This window comes from Cygnus atratus, chromosome 20 (genome assembly GCF_013377495.2).
Source record: "Cygnus atratus isolate AKBS03 ecotype Queensland, Australia chromosome 20, CAtr_DNAZoo_HiC_assembly, whole genome shotgun sequence".
NCBI lineage: Eukaryota > Metazoa > Chordata > Aves > Anseriformes > Anatidae > Cygnus > Cygnus atratus.
Window position 1 is genome coordinate 6,062,317 of NC_066381.1, and position 7,892 is coordinate 6,070,208.

Consider the following 7,892-nt stretch of genomic DNA (forward strand, 5'->3'; position numbering starts at 1 on the left):
CACAAAGCAAACAAGTGACTGTGGAATGAAACTCTGGCACATGAGGCACAATCATCATCTCCAAGCCTGGGCACAGCTGGAGGCTAGCAGGGACCCTGGTGTGGATTGGAACGGTCTGAAAGCTGCTGTTTCTGAGCTGAGTGACTGGAGGAAGGAGTCCCCCAGCGTCCGGGGCTGGAGCCCAGAGCAGCTCAGGCTCACTGTTCCTCCTTGCCAGGGTAGCCAAATTTGTTGTTGCAGACAATGGTCCCCTGGAACGGTTGCCCTGACAAAGTCAAAATACTTCAAGAAGCACTTCCCCTTTGCTGACAAACTGGAATCTGAGCAGATCTGCTGCAAACTGAATATGAGCAGGCATTGAATAATACAACCTCGAGTCAATGCACCAGCCGCTGCAGCATCAAGATTTCCCCTTGAGTCATTTGCAGCATCATAGCAGTGGATAGAGCTAAATTTGAGCTAAAGCTCGTTTGTGGCTCAATAACTAAGTCCAGGCTTTCCCGATATGGGCTGGGGATGTTGTGGTGAGGCTCCTGGGAGATGGAGCATGTTGCAGAGGGGGCTTCTCCCATGACCTGCCATCCGCAGCCGAGTTCTCCGCTAAACTCCTGCAAGACATAAGTCCCTTCTGCCCATCTGGTGCTGCACTGGTCTGGCTGCTTACAGGAATCTCTTAACTGCTCTGGATTAGAGCTGAAGGGTCTTTATCGAGGTGTGGGGAGCATTAGGCTTTGGGTGCTGATGGGGATGGGAACAGATGTGGCGGAAGATTTGCTTCTTGGCCTGAGCTGCTGAGTATGGCGTTGGTGGCGAAGATCCCAGGCAACAGAAATTTGCTGAAACCAATGTTTCTGGTAGAATTGAGTCTTTCTGTGTTTCAGCTTTATAATCCAATTTGAGCAGGAGGTGCCTGCAGGTCAGAAACCTCAGTGGTTTGGGAGCCACTACTTCCCCTGCGTGCTGGTGAGACCTGGGCACGCTCCTGCCTCTAGGTTTTTGTCTGCTGCCATGCTTAAGGCAAGACAGCAGTGCACTTTTCACTGGGAGTGAAAAGCTCTCTCTGAGGACTCAAAATCTCTCAGAGGACCCTCAAAAGCAAAGACCATCTCTCGTGTTTGTAGGATTTTCTAGCCCAGAGTCAGCTCTGCTGTGGTGTGAGCAAGAGGCTGCTAAACGGAGCAGGAGCTGCTACGGGAGCTCAGTGTGAATCCCGTGGTGTGAATCCAGGATGGCCAAGGCTTGTGATGTTTGCGGACAGCACAATGTCTGCTATTTCTGGCCATGTTTCCTGAGAGCAGCTTGCAAATTCTCTGTGTTGCTGGAAGTGTGATATCTCTGGGAGCTGCTGCGTCTGTGCTGGGACAGCCCGGGAGGACCTCAGCATCCTGCTGGAGAGGTCTCGCTGGTGGGCTCTGTGTCCTCGGGGCTCTTGGTGGTGCTGGCAGTGCTGCTGCCTGCTTCTCCCAGCTGGATTTCATGTGACGCACGGCTTTGCCCATGGTTTCGGTGATTGCAAAACCAGATGGTACCTTGTTGCCAAAAGATTTTGCAAAACATTCCTCCGAGCTGCTCCGTCTGCTGGGGAGAGGGTGCTTTGTTCATTGTTCTGTTTATCCAAAATAGGTCGCTTCCAACCACAAGCATCTGGGGTTTTTGCTGTTGCAGGAAGCTGCCAATGTGAATGCAACCTTCAACATGCCTGTGAGCAAGCTCATTCCTGGAAATGGGAAGATCTCCATTAAAATGATTGTCTGTCCATCACACCACCCAAGGTTCTCCATTAGGAGTGTGCTGAGCATGGATCGCTTTTCATTCTGGCAAACGAAAGTGTTTGTTTCTGTTTGTTTGTTTGCTTTAACCTTCTGGGAGGAGATGCCAAGGATGTGTTAAAGAAACTTAATTTAATTTCTCATACTTCCAGAGGTGCTGAAACCAGCGGGTGAATCACTGCCCTGCTGCGTGTGGGAAGGCAGGGCTCTGTCGCACCAGCACAGGCATCTGAATGGGGCCATTTTAGAGAGTGATGTAAAGAAAAAGGAATTGATTTATTTACTAACAAAGCCACAATGGAAAAGAACCCCTCTGTAGTGCCAGAAAGAGCATTTAAGATCTCTCTGTCTCTGGGTTAGCTTGGTGTGTGCGTTTGGGGCTTTTTGCCTCTCTATGCAGGAGCATAGGCTAACAGCAAGGGCTGCTGGTGGTGGGCACTGGTGGAGAGGGCAGGTACACTGGTTTACCTTTCTTCTCTCTTTGTTTTCTTTTTCGTTTTCAGGGCTTTTTTGCTCTCTCAAAGCTCTGACAAATGCTGCTGGGCACCCAAGGCAGGCTGCCCTCCTGTGATATGTAGGGCCCAACCAAGGCCCTATATATCACCAAGCCGCGGTCAGCTCGGTGGATAGAAGTAGCTCAGCTGTCCTTGTCCACCACAATGATTCACTGCGGCTGAGCTTAAAAACAAAAAGCAAAAGCAGCAGACAGTAGTACCTCTCACCTTGCACAAATGTCACCTGCCTCAACACCTTGGTGCTGAGGGACTGGGGTTTGTATGTATTTCTATTAAAATTCATGACACGCTAAAAATTGTGGTGAGACTAAACTCTGTTCATGAAGAATTTAAGACTGCTGCTTCTAGTCAGGAAATGCCTTGCTAGGGGGGCACCAAGAGAAAGCAGTCTTGAATAAGAAATGCAGCTGTATCTGCAGTTGGGGTTTATAAATTAAAAAGAAAAAAGAATCGGCTCTCCTGTTCTGGCAAAGACACAAGCACGGCTGAGTTATCTGCAGGGAAGGGTGAAGCTGGTGGGGATCCTGACCTTGGCTTGTAGAGATCACCTTGTGCTTCAGGTCCTCACTGCAAAACCTCCCTGCCCTATGGCTGAGGAACTGGGAGAGCCCCTGACAGGGGCAGGATCGATGAAACCAGCAGGCAGGGATGTTGGTGTGAGGCTGCCATGGTTATTCCATGGCAGTTGTGCATTTCTCTGTATCGGTGTTGGTTAAATGAGTGGTTACGTGTTGGAAGGGTTTCTTGGGGGTGGCGAGGTTTGTAAACCTCCCTTGGATGGCCAGGAAGAACGGCAGGGCTTGGTGTGCCCACTGTGATCTAGGCAAAAGCTGTTGGTACTCTCTGCTCTGCGGCTTGAATCTCAAATACGGTGACCCTGAGCCTTCTCTGCAGGCACAGCTGGAATTCAAAGCACTCCTGGATTAGATCAACACTGAAGCTTGTAGCGAGAGGGAGAGCTGCGGCATTTGGCTTTGATTTGATTTCCTTCTTTTTCAAGCCTGAGAGTCTTAAAAGGTTGAAGCTTTCCCTCCCGCCCCCAGGACCCGTCTGTCTGCTTATCTGCAGTCCCCAGACAGCCGGCTTTGCTCCTGTCCTTGCCATCGGAAATGTGGCTGGTTGCGTCAATGGATGTCTCGATAGCAAGAGCGATGACCAAGGTACCTGGCAGTGGAGCTCTCCAATGGTTTCAGGGCTTTTTCCTACTATTTATGGCCAGGGCCATCCCACGTGGTGGCTCAGGGAAGCCTAGTGTGGCTGTTGCCTCTTTGTGTATATGTGGGTTGACCTTCCAAGGCTAGATGTGCCTCTTCTGTAATGTGGTCAAGGTGTTGGATGGAAATCCAGACTCTTTCCCTGTAAATAACCTTCAGCACGATCCAAAGAATCCCGTAGCTTTTTCCCAGGGAATTGCCTAGGGGTAGGCTTGTTCTAGCACTTGGGAGCCTGAATATGCTCGCAAATCTGAGCTTCAGATGTCTGAAAATATCAGAAAAAGTGAACATGCATTGGCAAAAGAGCTCCATCTCTTCTCTGATCAATGTAGGCTCTCCCAGGTCGCCTATTGATTTACTCCCACTTACAGAAAGGGCGAGACTGGGAATGGTTAGTGCCGGGATGTCTCACCCGCTCCTCCAAACAGCAGTTTTCACCCGGCTCTCCGAGATTTAACAACCTCAGCTTCTTATTGAGAAAAGTAAGCTCTTTGCTCAAGAAGCCAGGGCTTTTCTCTAGATTAGGGCCAAGAAGACGTAAGTAGGGAAGAGGTCTTTGAGTTTGGTCTGGGGTGCTACAATCTGGCACTTGGGTGGGCTTCGTTCTCATCAGTCCCTTTGAATCTTGTGGGGGCTCTTGCTTTGGAGAGGTGCGTTCTTGGGATCCCTTGGCAAGTTGTTGATGAGCTCTGCAGTGGTTGCTGTTGTCCTTGTCCTGACGATGCAGAGCCCTAATAACGCCGCTCCGGGCACTGCAGCGCGTTGGCTCAGCAGGGGGCTCTTGCGCCTGTCATCGAGTTGGAGGATGGCCTCGTGTTGGGTCTTCACGGTAGTGTGGTGAAGGTCTGATCCTCCGGTGGTTGATTTCTCTGATAGATTTTATGTTAACTTTGCTGAGTGATGGTGGCTATGGCTTTTAATTGCTCTGAGGTTAAGTCAAGCGACAGCATTTTAAAATGTTGTTCTTCTAATTCCGTGTTTCTTTCACAAATGCGTTCCTCTTGCAAGTGGTATCGCTCAGATGCTGAGTAATGTCACAAAAGGAGCACTAGAGTAAAGGGGAATGAGATCCATGCTTCTCAGTGCTGTTTCTAAATTTTTTTTTTTTTAGCTCTAACTTTTGACTTGCAGCTTGTCTGCACAGCTCATCATTCTAAAAAGGTTGTGAAGCAAATTCCAGAGGCTGAGGAACCCAAATCTGCTAGGAAATGGATGCAAGATGAGTCTCCAGCTTGGTCTTGAAAATCTCAGCCCTAAAATTTGGATGTTCGTGTATGCAAAGGGTCAAGAGCTTTCCATCTGTGCCAATGTCATCTGATCTGATATTTCTTTTTCTTAAAAGACTGTCATTTCTTTCCTTCTATTTGCCTGCTTCAAAAGTTATTTTCTTGTCCTACCTCCTCATGTCATGATAAGCAAAATTACCCTGTTTGTGCTGCTTACTTAAAATATAAAATTAAAAAGAAAAAATCAGAGGAGCAGTTTCTGCTCCTTGGGGGATTTCCCAGGACCGTGCATCTGCTGTGCACAAAGGCTCTGAGCTGCTTCCCTGCTGATCCTGCCCTCCTGAATTCGCACACCGTTGGTTTGTATTTAGCATGCGGTGACATCTTCCTTTAACGAGCACATTTGCCGTCTGGGCTGCATTATTTAGACATCTCCAGGAATGTTTTAAGCCGCTTCTGCACTCCCCCCCTTCCTGGCAAACAAATATTTTATGCAAGGCTTCACCAGCACCCTGGTGGAGCGGGCAGTCACTGGCCTTGCACTGAGCCAGCGATGAGGCATGGGGGGCCTTGGCTTTGCCCCACCAGGTTGGAAATGGGAAATTCATCAGTTCTACCCAGCTTCTGACCCTTTAGTGGGGAAGGGAGGGAGAAAAGAAACGCTGATCAGAGCAGGTTCGGTGGCAAGGTTCAAATCGGAGCCATGCCCGCTGCTGGTCTGAGCTGGTGTCCGCCAGGCGCTGGACTTTGGGTGGGAGTGAAGCAGTTTTGCTCCAGAGCAAACAAAATCTGACATCAGCTTGGTCTTGCAGGGCCTTCGGGCGCTCAGCTGCAGTGGGAGGGATGCAGCACAGCCACCCCCGGTGCTTGGGAGCGCTCTGCAAATTCCCCTTTAAACACTGCAGGGAGCGCAGCGTGGATGTATCGCGCTGGATCAGGTCACCCTGACTCGCCTGCCTGTGTTTTGCTGAAATGACCCCAAAGCATTTGATTATTTCAATGAAACGAAATTGGATTTTGCTGCTGATGCCTTTGCCTGATGCAAGCTGTTGTTTATTCCCGGGGGAGGGAGGCCCGAGAAGACATAAAGAGGAACACGGTGCCGTATCCATGCTGGCTGCCTTGCTGTGAGTCGCTTCGTTACAGAGAGCCAGTAAGAAAACCAGTGTTTCCAAAATCAGAAAGTTTTTTTTTTTTTTTTTCATCCCACAAGCAAGTTAAAACTTTGATTTATATTCATTATTTTTGAAATATCAAGTTTTTACTCTATGCTGGAAAGAAACCAGTGGTTTCAACCTCTCTCTCTGGCCAGGAAATTTTGGAATCGGGTCAGTTTTACCCCACGCTCAAGAGATGTGAACTGCAAACACAAAAGACTTCACTCGTTCCTGCTCAGGAGGAGGATCTCCTCTGGTGTGCAAGCAGGGAAGGCATTGACTGGATCATGGCTTTGCTTTGAGCTTTGGGAGAGTTCAGACCTTGGTGCAGTCCAAACCAGGGGTCTTATTCCTGCCTGAAAACCCATGCCATGCCGTTCTTTAAATAGAATATGTATTTTTCCAGCTTTAACAAAGTTAAAATGGAGAAAAAACTTTAATTTTGCTATTAACCTGAGGCTGTGCTGTGCAGCATGGAGTTTGCTTCTCATAACTGGGAGTTTAAGCCTAATTTTTCTGTTCTCTCAAATGCCCTGAAAATAGTTCCTTCATCCCAGATAAAGCCCCCGCTGACAGCGCAGCTTACTGACGACACGGCCAGTCAATGGATGAGCATGAAGCAAACAGGAGATGAAATCATGGGGATTTATTTGTTGCCCTCCCTTCCCATCTGCACTCCTTTTCCTTTCGGGCAGTGTTGACTTGCAGGTAACTGAGCCTAGATTTTGCAAATTATTATTGTCTGAATCCTGGAGAACTGCAAATTCCCAGCCTTTATGAATTGTGACCTTCAGGCTGAGCATGAGCTCTGGCTGTCACCTTGCTCATCCCTGAGCCATGTCCCCGACTGTGCCCAGCCCTGATCCGTGCGGGGCGAGAAGCCTGCTCCCTGCACAAGGGAGAGCGTTTAAGCAGCTTTGCATAAATGGGATTTGCACCAGTTGGTTTCTGAGAACCCGCCACCGAGCTCAGCTCCTCCTGCACTCTCCCCGCCAGGCCGGGTGGGTGCAGGTGACGTTGGTCCTTTTCTAAACAGGGGGCGGCCTGAGTTCGATGGGCACTTTGTACACATTTTTGAAGGTAATCTGGGTGGCATTGCTCACCCTGTCTCTGAGAATTAATGGGGCAGAGGCTGCCAAACAGCAGCAACTTGGTTCTGGTGCTGAGTGCTGTGTCCCGGAGCACCAGCCACAAGGCCATGGTGGAGCTCGGGGCTCTGATGTGTGCCATGGGGCCATGGTGAAGGAGCCTGGAGCACTCATGGTTTGTGGTCTGCGAAGCCTCGCACCTTCAGGAGCCACCAATTCAAATCGGGTATGGCTGGAAATGCAGTTTGCAGTGCAAAATGAGTTGGATCCCAGTTGGTGTCCTCACGGCCCCGTATGGTCCCCAGAACCACCCCAGCATGGCGCTCGCAGTGTCGCTCATCACCGACTCCACCAAGCAGGCGTCAATCCCCAGCAGAAACCAGGGAGTAAATAAATGGAGTACGTGATCCAGAAACGTGTCCCCAGCGGGCTCGATAGTGTGAGCTCCCGGGGCGCAGGCTGTTCCCTCATCCCACAGTGAGGCGTGGTGAGAGCCGGGCTGCCGGCCCTGGTGGGACAGATGGGGCTTGCTACTCCAAAACACTCATCTCCGTGTGATGGCTGGGTGCTGGGAAACGTTTGGAAGGAATCAGGCTTGGCCTTGCCAAAACACCCCACGAGTGCAGGGCTGGCCCTGGGGGGGCTCGGCGTGGGGGTGAGCTTCGGGTGCCAGCAGGGTGCTGTCCTCAGCTGGGATGGAAGATTCGTGTCCCATCGTGGGGACATGTTCATGTCCCGTCGCGGGCTGTGCAGTGGATGCAGGATGGTGACGAGGCTCAGGCATGAAGCAACCTTTGGGAAAAACCCCAGAACCCAGCCCAGGAGTGGTGACCCCGGGTCCCATTGAATTGGCTGTTCCCCCGCAGCAAATCTTACCAGTAGAAAAGGATAATTCTCCATCAAATACTCGTCGTTTTTTTTTT